Here is a 16614-nt window from a genome sequence, read left to right on the forward strand (position 1 = left end):
TATTTAAAATGAACGATATCGGACTATAACCACACCCACTTTTTCGATATCGAAAATTTCGAAAAACTGAAAAAGTGCGATAACTCATTACAAAAGACAGATAAAGCGACGAAACTTGGTAGATGGGTTGACGTTATGACGCAGAATAGAAAATTAGTAAGATTTTGGACAATGGGCGTGGCACCGCCCACTTTTACAAGAAGGTAATTTAAAAGTTTTGCAAGCTGTAATTTGGCAGTCGTTGAAGATATCATGATGAAATTTGGCAGGAACGTTACTACTATTACTCTATATGTGCTAAATGAAAATTAGCAAAATTGGATGAAGAACACGCCCACTTTTTAAAAAAAAAATTTTTTAAATTCAAATTTTAACATAAAATTTAATATCTTTACTGTATATAAGTAAATTAAGTCAAAATTCAACTCCAGTAATGATATGATGCAACAAAATACAAAAATAAAATAAAATTTCAAAATGGGCGTGGCTCCGCCCATTTTCATTTAGTTTGCCTAGAATACTTTTATTGCCATAAGTCGAACAAAAATTTACCAATCCTTCTCAAATTTGGTAGGAGCATAGATTCTATGACGGTAACTGTTCTCTGTGAAAATGGGCGAAATCGGTGGAAGCCACGCCCAGTTTTTATACACAGTCCACAGTCTGTCCTTCCGCTCGGCCATTAACACAATAACTTGAGCAAAATCCGATATATCTTTACTAAACTTAGCCCACGTACTTACCTGAGCTCACTTTTTCTTGGTGTAAAAAATGGGCGAAATCTGACCATAACCACGCCCACTTTATCGATATCGAAAATTACGAAAAATGAAAAAAATGCCATAATTCTATACCAAATACGAAAAAAGTGATGAAACATGGTAACTGGATTGGTTTATTGACGCAAAATATAACTTTGGAAAAAACTTTGTAAAATGGGTGTGACACCTACCATATTAAGTAGAAGAAAATGAAAAAGTTCTACAAGGCGAAATCAACAGCCCTTGGAATCTTGGCAGGAATACTGTTAGTGGTATTGCATATATAAATAAATTAGCAGTACCCGACAGATGATTTTCTGGATCACCTGGTCCACATTTTGGTCGATATCGCGAGAACGCCTTCACATATACATCTAAGGGCCACTCGCTTTTAAAACCCTCATTAATACCTTTAATTTGATATCCATATCGTACAAAAACATATCAGAGTCACCCCTGTCCCACCCTAATGGCGATATCTCGAAAAGGCGTCCACCTATAGACCTAATGCCCCCTCCCTCTTAAAATGCTCAGTAACACCTTTCGTTTGATACCCATATCGTACAAACATTCTAGTCACCCCTGGCCCACCCTAATGGCGATATCTCGAAAAGGCGTCCACCTATAGACCTAGTGTCCACTCCCTCTTAAAATGCTCAGTAACACCTTTCGTTTGATACCCATATCGTACAAACATTCTAGAGTCACCCCTGGCCCACCCTAATGGCGATATCTCGAAAAGGCGTCCACCTATAGACCTAATGCCCACTCCCTCTTAAAATGCTCAGTAACAGCTTTCGTTTGATACCCATATCGTACAAACATTCTAGAGTCACACCTGGCCCACCCTAATGGCGATATTTCGAAAAGGCGTCCACCTATAGAACTAAGGATTACTCCCTTTTAAAATACTCATTACCACCTTTCATTTGATACCCATATCGTACAAACACATTCTAGAGTCACCCTGGCCCACCCTAATGGCGATATCTCGAAAAGGCGTCCACCTATAGACCTAATGTCCACTCCCTCTTAAAATGCTCAGTAACACCTTTCGTTTGATACCCATATCGTACAATCATTCTAGAGTCACCCCTGGCCCACCCTAATGGCGATATCTCGAAAAGGCGTCCACCTATAGACCTAATGTCCACTTCCTCTTAAAATGCTCAGTAACACCTTTCGTTTGATACCCATATCGTACAAACATTCTAGAGTCACCCCTGTCCCACCCTAATGGCGATATCTCGAAAAGGCGTCCACCTATAGACCTAATGCCCACTCCCTATAGAACTATGGATTACTCCCTTTTAAAATACTCATTACCACCTTTCATTTGATACCCATATCGTACAAACACATTCTAGAGTCACCCTGGCCCACCCTAATGGCGATATCTCGAAAAGGCGTCCACCTATAGACCTAATGCCCACTCCCTCTTAAAATGCTCAGTAACACCTTTCGTTTGATACCCATACCGTACAAACATTCTAGAGTCACCCTTGGTCCAGCTTTATGGCGATATCTCGAAAAGGCGTCCACCTATAGAACTAAGGATTACTCCCTTTTAAAATACACATTACCACCTTTCATTTGATACCCATATCGTACAAACACATTCTAGAGTCACCCTGGCCCACCCTAATGGCGATATCTCGAAAAGGCGTCCACCTATAGACCTAATGCCCACTCCCTCTTAAAATGCTCAGTAACACCTTTCGTTTGATGCACATATCGTACCAACACATTCTAGAGTCACCCCTGGCCCACCCTAATGACGATATCTCGAAAGGGCGTCCACCTATAGACCTAATGCCCACTCCCTCTTAAAATGCTCAGTAACACCTTTCGTTTGATGCACATATCGTACCAACACATTCTAGAGTCACCCCTGGCCCACCCTAATGACGATATCTCGAAAGGGCGTCCACCTATAGAACTAAGGATTACTCCCTTTTAAAATACTCATTACCACCTTTCATTTGATACCCATATCGTACAAACACATTCTAGAGTCACCCCTGGCCCACCCTAATGGCGATATCTCTAAAAGGCGTCCACCTATAGACCTAATGCCCACTCCCTCTTAAAATGCTCAGTAACACCTTTCGTTTGATACCCATATCGTACAAACATTCTAGAGTCACCCCTGGCCCACCCTAATGGCGATATCTCGATAGGGCGTCCACCTATAGACCTAATGCCCACTCCCTCTTAAAATGCTCAGTAACACCTTTCGTTTGATGCACATATCGTACAAACACATTCTAGAGTCACCCTGGCCCACCCTAATGGCGATATCTCGAAAAGGCGTCCACCTATAGAACTAAGGATTACTCCCTTTTAAAATACTCATTACCACCTTTCATTTGATACCCATATCGTACAAACACATTCTAGAGTCACCCCTGGCCCACCCTAATGGCGATATCTCGAAAAGGCGTCCACCTATAGACCTAATGCCCACTCCCTCTTAAAATGCTCAGTAACACCTTACGTTTGATGCACATATCGTACAAACACATTCTAGAGTCACCCCTGGCCCACCCTAATGACGATATCTCGAAAAGGCGTCCACCTATAGACCTCATGCCCACTCCCTCTTAAAATGCTCAGTAACACCTTTCGTTTGATACCCATACCGTACAAACATTCTAGAGTCACCCCTGGCCCACCCTAATGGCGATATCTCGAAAAGGCGTCCACCTATAGACCTAATGCACACTCCCTCTTAAAATGCTCAGTAACACCTTTCATTTGATTCCCATATCGTACAAACACATTCTAGAGACACCCCTGGTCCACCTTTATGGCGATATCTCGAAACGGCGTCCACCTATGGAACTAAGGATCACTCCTTTTCAAAATACTCATTAACAGCTTTCATTTGATACCCATATCGTACAAACACATTATAGAATCACCCCTGGTCCACCTTAATGGGGACATCTCGAAAAGGCGTCCACCGATAGACCTAAGGCCCACTCCCTCTTAAAATGCTCAGTAACACCTTTCATTTGATACCCATATCGTACAAACAAATTCTAGAGTCAGCCCTGGTCTACCTTTATGGCGATATCCCTAAATGGCGTTCATCCATAGAACTATGGCCTACTCTCTCTTAAAATACTCTTTAATACCTTTCATTTGATACACATGTTATACAACCACATTCCAGGGTTACCCCAGATTGATTTTCCTTATTTTGTCTCCATAGCTCTCAACTGAGTATGTTATGTTCGGTTACACCCGAACTTAGCCTTCCTTACTTGTTATAAATAACTAAGTATATAAATACTAATGTGTAAACAATGAATAAAGTGCACTCTAGAAAAGTAGTCTTGGTGGTGCCAAAATCAAAAAACAAAAAAACAAAAAAGAAGTATTTAATTATAATAGGGAAATTCTCTCAGTCTAGGAAACGTAGAAAATAGTTCATGTTTTCTAGGCCAAATGTGCAGAGAGAGCAGAGAACGCACCACTTACACAATGAATATCCCTTCGATCTGATGCTGCGTTAAGCGTCCAAAGTTAATTATAAAATTTATATTTTATGCATTCAAAAATTTAACAAAACTACCGCCCACAGACTTTCGTTGTGTTTTTTAATGAAAAAATCTGTTTCAACATCCTTGTCACATTTAAAAATGTTATATTCAAATATAAATGGGTTTGAATAAAGAAAATTTAGAAACCATAGAAAATGTTCCACAAATGTATTTTGTTGATGAATGTAGAAAACTTTTGACAGTAAAATGGAAACATTTCTACGTTTTCTATGGAGTCTAGACAGAGAGAATATCCCTTATTTAAAATTGAGTCAATGGTTGGGTAATCTGAAATACGATTTTATTATAAAATGTAACATTTACTTTAAGGCTATAAATTTACATATATATAGATAAGTATTAATAATGTTGTATGGGTATATCCGATTGTAGCGAAATGGTTGAATAGCAAAAAAACAAAAAACAAAAAAAAAACTTTAAAACCAAGAAAAACTATTGTAAATTAGGTAGCTTTTAGTTAATGGTATGAAGATATTAATAGAAGGATACACTACTTAATCTAATTTTATTACAAATCTGCCATTTTCAATCAAATATTTGAAACTTAAGTTCAAAAAAAAAAAGACGCCTAGAAAAAATCATAGCAGAAAGTACATAAAACAGAAGAACACAAATGTAGAAGGCCAATTTGTACCCACTTAGGTATTTACTTATAATACTTAGGCATAAGTATTATAGTTTTAAGAGAATCACACCAATGAAGAAGCCTAAATAGACGGCGAGTTAATAAAAAATAACTACGTAAATACTTACAACCAAATATGTTCGAGTAACGTATTACAACTCGTTACTAAACAATAAAGTAATGTTTGCCAAAATTTTCGCATTGCCTAGATGATAATCAATTCAATGATATTACTTAAGGTTTTCATTTATACTTACATATATATAGTATCTATATGCATAGTTACATATGTAAAACAAATTACACTGCGGAACAAATTTTCACTTTTCAAAATTTTCCAAGGAAATTTTTATCACATTAGATGTAATTTTGTATGCTGATTTCATAAATAATTTTACCTTTTTCGTAACAGCTGTAGTTTTCGAGATATTTTCGACTACCCGAAAACTTATCCCACAGAAGAAGAAAAGTGCAAAAACAAAAAATGCAACAATTTACAAAAGCAAACCTCAATTTTTTTAATACTTCACTTATTAATAGCCTTTGTTCTTTCATTTTAAACTATTGGTTTTTGTATTTGTTGTGTATTTGTTGTTTCGTTTAACGAAAATTAAAAGCAAAACTTACAAGAATGTCAATAAGAAAGACTCAGCGAAAGTGATAGACGTTATTTTGTTTTTGTTGTTAAACTTTCGTCAAATTAAACAACAAATACACAACAAATAGTTTAAAATAAAAATGAAATTGAAGTTTACGTCTTTCGCTTTTGCACTTTTCAATTACTGTTTGTTGGTATTGGCTTTGACTAAGAGCATTTATTGTGTTTTCTTATAACATCTCCAAATTTTTTCGTGACTTTTATTTTAAAATTAATACAATTAATCCTGATACTAACAAAGGCCTCAAAAAGACGGCGTTGTTTGAATGATGCAGATAGTTTCTGTGTTGTTTGTGGTGAATATACCTTCAAAAAGTTTCGTAAAGTCATCACGGACTTTGTTAAAACAGGATATTTTAATTACTTTGTAGTGAAAATTTGCGATGAAGAGAAGCCATGGGTGCCAAAAACTGCGTGCCAAAAATGTGTTGTGTCTCTGCGACAACGGTCGAATGGAAAAAGATCAGCTCTCAAATTTAAGACGCCAATGATTCGGCAGGAACCTACGAATCATCATGATCATTGCTATTTTTGTGTGGTAAACATTACTGGAATAAACTCCTCAATCAAAAACAAATGGTCCTATCCGACATTGCCTTCTGCTCAGCGAACACTTCTGCACTCAAACGAATCATCAGTACCGCACACGTCATCAGCTTTTGAAGGAAGATGGGACACGCATATGATGGCCGATTACTGCTGGAGTCTTTGTCGGGATCTTGAATAAGACCCACAAGCAAGAAAGTTTTATAAAAGACAATTTTGTGCTGATACACGGTAAATCATTAAAATTAAGTATGTAAAAATTCTAATTTTTGTAAGAATTTATTACCTATACGAAAATTAAAAACTACAGCTGTTAGAAAGAAACAAATAATTTTTTGTAATCAGCACCCTTAAATTGACTTAAAACGACTAAAAAAGTCTGGAAAATTTTTCACTGCTGACCAGTGTTATTGAATTGGATATTTTTGGAACGTCAATTTGGAACTGTAAGGCCTGGTTTTTCAGTAGTTGGTTAAGCTAAAACTAAGTTTGCTTAAACTCTAGTCAAATTTGAACAACTCAGCAGATTTTTAGTCACGTTTAAGGCCGCCTTTGGGTTCGGCCTTTTTGTGCGACAACTTAGATTTTTTTATTATCTAGATAATTTGTAGATCATACATGTTAAATTGCAATTAGAATTAGTAATTGATGCAATTGGTTTATATTCTCTAATTCATTAAACAATTAGAAATATTCAACTAATTCCCATTAGATAATTGAAATTTTTATTCTAATGGTAAATCTAATTGCAATTAGTTGCCATTAGCAAAAAAAAATTGGGTTACATTTACAATTAGAAATGTAGTTGACTTCTGCTAATGCAATTAGATATTCAATTAGCTTGAATTAGAATCAATTATTTATATTTATTTACATCATTATTCGTTCACTTCGATCATTCTTTGAAAAAACTTTATCTTTATCAAAATAATTGATTCTAATTCAAGCTAATTAAATATCTAATTGCATTAGTAGAAGTCAACTACATTTCTAATTGCAATTAGATTTACCATTAGAAAAAAATTGTCAATTATCTAATGGGAATTAGTTGACTATTTCTAATTGTTTAATGAATTAGAGAATTTCGCAAATGAAGGTTAATTAGCAATCATTAGATTAGCTAATCATTACTTAACATCTATGTTGTAGATACGGCAACAAATGGATTTTGTTTACCCAGTAAACAAGGAAAATAATTTCTCCAGCAAAATATATATATATCTATGTAGTTTCGGAGGTGATATCTCGAGTTGACATCCGACTTCATTCTCCAATCACTATACAACCTTTGAGACATTTTTTAAAATTAAGAGTTTTCGAGTTAATCTCCAACGTCATTAATATTTTCATATTATTATCCAACTTTCGAGAGATTTTGAGAAATATGCAGTTCTCAAATGAATATTCAACACATTTCTCCAGTTGATATCCTACAGTGGATATCGAGTTGAGGTGGAATTGAAAAAAATCTCCAAGGTGGTACCGCCAAAACCAACAGATGTTTACTGTGAGAAATAAACACTTGGTTGATTGTAGTAATGAAGCGTAATTAATCAAAAATATATATATTTTATTTTATTTTCGTGAAAATACTGTAGTATGGAATTTTACATTTTAGTCCAGTTAGAGAACCACAAGTTGCTAGTTAAATTGTTTCTACTTAAGTAATAGCATTTTTTGCTTTATACAAAATTCCCTCTTTTGCTAACTACGCTATGATTCTCGAGTTGAGCCAATGTTTCGAAACAACTCTTCAGATTTTAGAAGTATGCCTAGTTATCAACATGAGTTCTAATGGTACTCAAGCCCAAATGCTTGTTGGGTATATTCGACGCCATTTAACTGATAGGTTAAAATAACTGATAGGTTAACTAGAGCTTAACTCTGCCAGATCGGCCGCTTAAGTTCAGCTTAAACTTCAGTTAAAGTAGACTGAAAAACTGCAGAATAAGTTTAAGCGTAGTTTAACTGACAAATTTAGTTGAACTTGTACTGAAAAACCGGGCCTAAAGCATAGCGGATAAAACAAATTTTGTCAGTCAAGTAGTATCCACCTCTCAACGAAACTCATACGCTTTCTGCTACGTTTTTCTAAACATGTATAAAGCTGTAGTCATTGGTGCCGTTTGTCGTATCGCTGTAGTCGTACCCCTAACGTAATCAGCTGTTTATCGTTACGACGGTAAACCCAAAACCAATTGGTTGGCTACGATACGGTTACGACCTTAGCGGCACCAATAATCGATTGCATTGATTCCCGTAAGTTTGGTCGAATCAACTGTTATACGGTTACCGATACGGCTACCGATAAAGCACCAATGTCTGCAGCTTTAGCAAACGTCCACAGGGTATCTGATTTCGTCAAGAGACATATGTGCGCCTTATTATTTCTTGAGCAACGACCCTGTAAGAACGCAGTCGTTTAAAGGCCCGAACACATTAGAATAACCTATTTGACGATCCTCATACAAACACATGCAGTCAACTCATCTGTCAGCGCACGATGCTGCAGTTGACTGCATGTGCTTATGTGTTCGGGCCTTAAATAACATATTTTCTTCTAAGAGTACGCTTACACAGCCACCGATTTTGATCGCCCGATGCCGGTCGTAATCGTCCGATAAAAATAAACACATGTATTTACAGGAGGGTGTGTACATTTCAACCGATCACCGAATTGTTGTCGGTCGTTGTCGTTTTTCACTGGCGGTAAATTCGCACGTGTTCAATTTTATCGTCCGATAAATTGCGTGCATTTACTGTGAAAAATTAATTGTTTTTGCGATGGACTGAAAAATTGATTGTGTGCAAAACAGGCGCCCTTTATGGGATAATCACATAAGAGCATGGACCCAAGCGTATTTTTGCGAAAAAGTAAAATCTAAGAAAAAAGGCTGCTGGCCGATAATAGGTTGCAATTTTAAAACCAGCCCGGCCGATTTCATCGGCTGATTACAAATTTTCGGTTTATCGGTGGATGTGTAAGCGTTCCCTAATGCATTGCTGAATCTAACTTTGGAAATATCAAAATATAACCGCCTAAAGTTCGCGGCACAATTAAATTTTTCATATCGATGCAGTTAACACAAGCTTAGGCATTCCAGTAACATAGCCATAATCAACCAATATGTTGCATTTATAAATAAATGAAGGACCTTCAGACTTGGTAATTGAAGTTTATTTCGCCTTGGCCCTCCTAACTCCCACCCCTAGTTCTGTGAGCTAGGTGCGAATGTTTGTTACATCGTTTTGCAATTCAGATTATTAATATGAATATGATATAATTATGAATAAGCTATTCGCTTTATTCGAAAACTTACCTGAATATCTCAAGAAAATATTAACTAATTTCTGCTCTAAGTTAATACTTAATATTAAATGAAGCATTTGTGTCATGCAGCTATTATTTATGAACAAAAAAATGTACGGTACTAAGACCTTTCAATGAGAAAAAACATTATTTCTACTGCGGAATGAAATATCACCCTATGTCGTTGTTGTATTAACAATAAAGACACTTCCCGAAGGTTTTTTGAGAGTGTTATTGATGTTGATGGTATTGCTGCCTATTCGAAAACACTCTATCTCGGAATATTTTTCAAAAACACCTTATACCCGATTTTTTTTGAAAACGCCTTATCTCAGAAGAACGCCCTACCTAACGAAAAAATATTATGAAATTATGCTTACAGAGGACACTAATGAAACAAGTTCCGAAATAAGGCATTCTCAAAAAGTTTTCTAACATACGACAGCCGAGACAAGGCGATATTCTAATCAGCAGCCAATTTGTCGAACACAATTTAACAAGTCGAGCACAATTTAACAAGTTGTATAAGAAATTATAAAAGTTACGTAATTCATGGTTGATGTTTTAGCAAATTGTGGGATCTGCCTTGTTCACACCGACTCCGAGCAGCATATGTTAAGGTAGATGCATTTTTTTAAACGCTTTGCATTTCAAAAAACACTCGAAGGGCTTTTCATAGCACTGCTGAATGGCAAACTCATTTAACACTAGCTCTGCCGATGTGTCACATGCATCACTAGCTGAATTTTCACCGGGGTAACTGCGTTAGCCTAAATTCGTTATAAAAATTGTTGGCCGAACTAGGGTTGAGAAAATTCGTCTTAAGTATTCACCCTTATTGTCATTGTTGGCGTCGTCACTGAACGACGATGACTCACGACGACGTGTTAAATTCGGTATTGCCATTGTCGTTTTCGATAACTATTGAGGACTATCGACACATGTTTGGTATTGGCTAACGAAATTTGCTGTCGTTGTCGCTCTCACACGACGCCATTTGTGTCGACGCTGTTTTTACTGACGACAGAAGAAAAATTTGAAAGTAAAACATTTCTTATTTAATTAATTAAATATACAAATATCTAATATGCGTTTTTTTTTAGATATTCAATATGAAAATAAGAGTGCGCAACAATTCGAGGTTCTTGTAGCTGGGCTAGAAAAAATTGGACTTATTTCTGATTTTTTTTCTGTTGAGTCTAAGCTTCTCTTTATTATTTTCGTCACTAGAGCTCGCACTACTGTCATAATAAAACATTTTTGTAAAATCTTGAAATGAAATATTGAAACAAATCTCAAATCGCGAAAAAAGGTACAGAAATGGTAAAAAAAATCGAACAGCTGATCGAAAAATGGCAGAGATGGTATATTTTCCTTTCGTTTTATCGATAAAATGTCGTCGTCGTCTCAACAAGCTTAGCCAATACCGATTTGGTGTCGAAGTGACGACGACGTCGATACGATGTGACGCCGACTGAAAAACGACGACGATGTCGACGACGATAATGACAATAAGAGTGATTTTGAGGTTAGTTATCCCGTCCACACCGAGCCAGTTGATAAGCAGACGGATGCTGCTGGTGCTTTATATGTTGTCCGATTTCATCGGTCTGCCTGTGAATGTTTACTAATATGCGTGGACCGCTAGGTTCAGCCAAAAGGGCTTTCTAAGTCTGCGTCGGTAGCTTCTCTGGTTTGAAGAAGCATTCATCGTTTATCTGAGCGTAATGTTCTGACCGGCTTTCAGCTTTATTCATTTCGGCTCTTCTTGCCTCGGGAAACCCCTAAAGCAATGCTCAGCCTACTGAATGTCATTTTTTGTCCTAACGAAGTATATTTGCTTTTCCTTAGATACCGCATACTAGTGACTGAGCCCAGTTAACCTAAAATAAAAGCAATCGATAACCTATCGATAGTCAATTAAAAACTATGCTTAGCATTGACTTTCAATAGTTTTTCAACACTTCTGCATAATAAGAAAATCTCAATTAATCCAGAATAATATTTACTTTGTGAACAAATTTTGGAAAATGTTGGAGTTTAATGGTTTACTGCTAGCTTTCTTTATATATATGCATTTATATTCGTCCTTATATTTATTTAAGATAACTGTAATTATTTGTGTAAAATATTTTAAAGTTATAAGTATATTAAATTAATATATTGATAGTTTTAAGTTCGCTGAGTTTATTACTTTCTTATAAGTTTATAGAAAAAAAAATGCATTTAAGTATTGCAAACATAAAAATTTTACTTAATTAACTATTAAATGTAAATTCTGTTTTGACTTTTTACTTCACCTTTTCCAGTTTAAGTTCAGAAAATTACAATTCAAGCTTAGAAAATTATAATTCAAATTCAGAATTTCCAATTTAAATTCAGAAATTTACAATTCAAGTTCAGAGCTTCCCATTAAACGTAAGAAAATTACAATTCAAGTTCAGAAATTTACAATTCAAGCTCAGAATTTCCAATTTAAGTTCAGAAAATTATAATTCAAATTCAGAAAATTGCATTTCAAGTTCAGAAAATTACAACTCAAATTCACAAAATTACGATTCTAGTTCAGAAAATTACAATTCAAGATCAGGAAAATTTTCGGGTATTTTTTCTTTCATCCAATGGAAATGAATGTATGTTAGATGGTATCTATCTGTTAAGGAAGTATTGGACTTTTTAACTCTTTTACATAAATTTTGCTCTCATGAAGGAGATAGCGAAGAAAAACCCCTTTCCTCTCTTCTCAATCGTCCGCGGCGAGACCATCCAGATATATCCTTAGGGTCACAACAATTGAACTTTGATTATGACAGCAGTGATGACGAAGATATGACCACTTAAACAGTCTCCATACTACCGCAAGTAACGTATAGGTATTGCGCATATAGGTCCTCGCACCATATGTCAAAAAAATCTTATCTTATCCGCCATCATCATCATTCCTCATTAATCGGCGCTTAACCGCCTATGCGAATTTGGCCATTTCGTAACAAAGCACGCAAATTTTCCCTGTTTCGTGGTAACTGACGACGATTGCGAGCACCATAGAAGGTCAAGTCTTCCTCCATCTACCTTTCGCAACTCTTTAGGGGTCTCTGTATATTTACTGCTTCGAAACTGCGGTTTCGACTGAAGTACTTTCTTGGCCGGAGCGTCCTCATGCACTTGTTGGAAACTGTTATCCTCCGTTTGATTTCTGTGTAGGCTCGGGATATACAGACCTTAGCCCTAGTGAGATAACGTACGTCTGTGAGACGTACGTCGTTTTAATTTTGCTCTCAGTCTCCCACAATCGTAAAGAGAGAAGATTCTCATCCTCAGTTTCCTCAGCTACCATAACCAGCTTGTCAGTGGGGGTGTTTTTCAGTAGTAACTATTTTGTTTGCTGAAATATATACGATTGTTTTTTAAAAATACGTCTAAGAGGCGTATCTTTATCTTTTACGTGGCTATAAATTTTATATGTAATTTTTGCCTAAAATGGTAAATTTAGCTAATATTTTATATGTATAGTATAAAACAGTTAGTTCATTTAATTTAAGTACAAAAAAATGTATTTTATTTTAATTTTTTTGCTATAAATTGATGTCCTTCGAAAAAGACTGATTTTTGTAAGGACAAGTCCAAGACAAGTCAAACTTAATTTTTAATATATTAAAAAAACAATATTTTTCTTTAAAAAATATTTAGAACAAGTGAAAATATATCAAATAAATGAATAAAAAAACATAAAAAAATTTAATTTTTTTTATATCTTTAGGGTCCTTAACCTTTAACACATCTCTCAGACGAACGTTATCTTTCTAGGGTAAAACAAGTAAGGAAGGTTAAGTTCGGGTGTAACCGAAAATTACATACTCAGTTGAGAGCTATGGTGACAACATAAGGGAAAATAACCATGCAGGAAAATGAACCGAGGGAAACCCTGGATTGTGTTTGTATGACATGTGTATCAAATGAAAGGCATTAAAGAGTATTTTATGAGGGAGTGGGCCATAGTTCTATAGGTGGACGCCATTTAGGGATATAGCCAGGGATCAGGGTTGACTCTAGAATGCGTTTGTACGATATGGGTATCAAATGAAAGGTGTTAATGAGTATTTTAAAAGGGAGTAATCTTTAGTTCCATAGGTGGACGCCGTTTCGAGATATCGCCATAAAGGTGGACCAGGGGTGACCCCAGAATTTGTTTGTACAATATGGGTATCAAAAGAAAGGTGTTAGTGAGTATTTTAAAAGGGAGCGATGCTTAGTTCCACAGGTGGACGCCGTTTCGAGATATCGCCATAAAGGTGGACCAGGTGTGACCCTAGAATTTGTTTGCACGATATGGGTATAAAATTATAGGTATAATGAGGGTTTTAAAAGGGAGTGGTGGTAGGTGTATAGGTGGTCACCTTTTTGAGATATCGCCATAAAGGTGGACCAGTGGTGACTCTAGAATGCGTTTGTACGATATGAGTATCAAATGAAAGGTGTTAATGAGTATTTTAAAAGGGAGTAATTCTTAGTTCCATAGGTGGACGCCGTTTCGAGATATCGCCATAAAGGTGGACCAGGGGTGACCGTAGAATTTGTTTGTACAATATGGGTATCAAAAGAAAGGTGTTAATGAGTATTTTAAATGGGAGTAATCCTTAGTTCCATAGGTGGACGCCGTTTCGAGATATCGCCACAAAGGTGGACCAGGGGTGACCCTAGAATTTCTTTGTACAATATGGGTATCAAAAGAAAGGTGTTAATGAGTATTTTAAATGGGAGTAATCCTTAGTTCCATAGGTGGACGCCGTTTCGAGATATCGCCACAAAGGTGGACCAGGGGTGACCCTAGAATTTGCTTGTACAATATGGGCATCAAACGAATGGTGTTAATGAGTATTTTAAAAGGGAGTGGGCCTTAGTTCTATAGGTGAACGCCGTTTCGAAATATCGCCATAAAGGTGGACCAGGGGTGACTCTAGAATGTGTTTGTATGATATGGGTATCAAATTAAAGCTATTAATTAGTGTTTTAAAAGGGAGTGGTGGTTGTTGTATAGGTGGTCGCATTTTCGAGATATCGCCATAAAGGTGGACCAGGAGTGACCCTAGAATTTGTTTGTACAATATGGATATCAAAAGAAAGGTGTTAATGAGTATTTTAAAAGGGAGTAATCCTTAGTTCCATAGGTGGACGCAGTTTCGAGATATCGCCATAAAGGTGGAGCAGAGGTGACCCTAGAATTTGTTTGTACAATATGGGTATCAAAAGAGAGGTGTTAATGAGTATTTTAAAAGGGAGTAATCCTTAGTTCCATAGGTGGACGCCGTTTCGAGATACCGCCATAAAGGTGGACCAGGGGTGACTCTAGAATTCGTTTGTGCAATATGGGTATCAAACGAAAGGTGTTAATGAGTATTTTAAAAGGGAGGGGGCCTTAGTTCTATAGGTGAACGCCTTTTCGAGGTATCGCAATAAAGGTGGACCAGGGGTGACTCTAGAATGTGTTTGTATGATATGGGTATCAAATTAAAGGGTGACCCAGAACATCATCTGTTGGATACCGCTAATTTATTTATATATGTAATACCTGCCAAGATTTTAAGGGTTTTTTATTTCGCCCTGCAGAACTTTTTCATTTTCTTCTACTTAATATGGTAGTTGTCACAACCATTTTATAAATTTTTTTCTAAAGTTATATTTCGCGTCAATAAACCAATCCAATTACCTCACCATGTTTCATCCCTTTTTTCGTATTTGGTATAGAATTATGGCATTTTTTTCATTTTTTGTAATTTTCGATATCGAAAAAGTGGGCGTGGTCATTGTCGGATTTTGTTCATTTTTCATACCAAGATAAAGTGAGTTCAAGTAAGTACGTGAACTAAGCTCGTTAAAGATATGTCGATTTTTGCTCAAGTTTTCGTCTTAACGGCCATGCGGAAGTACAGACGAACGACTGTGTATAAAAACTGGGCATGGCATCAACCGATTTCGCCCGTTTTCACAGAATACAGTTAGCATCATAAAATCTATGCCCCTACCAAATTTCAAAAGGATTCGTTAATTTTTGTTCGACTTATGGCGTTAAAAGTATCCTAGACAAATTAAATGAAAAAGGGCGGAGCCACGCCCATTTTGAAATTTTCTTTTATTTTTTTTATTTTGTTGCACCATATCATTACTGGAGTTGAATGTTGACATAATTTACTTATATACTGTAAAGATATTAAATTTTTTGTTAAAATTTTACTTAAAAAAATTTTTTTTTAAAAGTGGGCGTGGTCCTTCTCCGATTTTGCTAATTTTTATTAAGCGTACATATAGTAATGGGAGTAACGTTCCTGCCAAATTTCGTCATGCCAAATTACAGCTTGCAAAATTTTAAATTACCTTCTTTTAAAAGTGGGCGGTGCCACGCCCATTGTCCAAAATTTTACTAATTTTCTATTCTGTGTCATAAGTTCAACTCATCTACCGAGTTTCGTCGCTTTATCGGTCTTTTGTAATGAATTATCGCACTTTTTCGGTTTTTCGAAATTTTCGATATCGAAAAAGTGGGCGTGTTTATAGTCCGATATCGTTCATTTTAAATAGCGATCTGAGATGAGTGCTCAGGAACCTACATACCAAATTTCATCAAGATACTTCAAAATTTACTCAAGTTATCGTGTTAACGGACGGACGGACGGACATGGCTCAATCAAATTTTTTTTCGATCCTGATTATTTTGATATATGGAAGTCTATATCTATCTCGATTCCTTTATATATGTACAACCAACCGTTATCCAATCAAACTTAATATAGTCTGTGAGCTCTGCTCAACTGAGTATAAAAATAATGTTATCTTTCTAGGGTTAAAGAAAACTTGATGCCACCATCAAGCATCAACGCTTCCGCAAGTCACATATTCGTATTACATTACGTAGTATGAATTAGTATGACTTTTGAAAATTAACACCATATTTATAAATTTCTGAATTTGCACTTATGTTTCTGGACTTGAATGTAATTTTCTGACCTTGAATTGTAATTTTCGCAGCTTGAGTTGGAAATTCTTAACTTGCATTGTAAATTTCTCAACTTAAACTGGAAAAGGTGTTTTTTCTGTTTATTAAGAAATCTAAAAGACTTTTAAAATTTGGGAAAAGCGAAACAATGTTT

This window comes from Eurosta solidaginis, chromosome 5, assembly GCF_040869045.1.
Source record: "Eurosta solidaginis isolate ZX-2024a chromosome 5, ASM4086904v1, whole genome shotgun sequence".
Taxonomy (NCBI): Eukaryota; Metazoa; Arthropoda; class Insecta; order Diptera; family Tephritidae; genus Eurosta; species Eurosta solidaginis.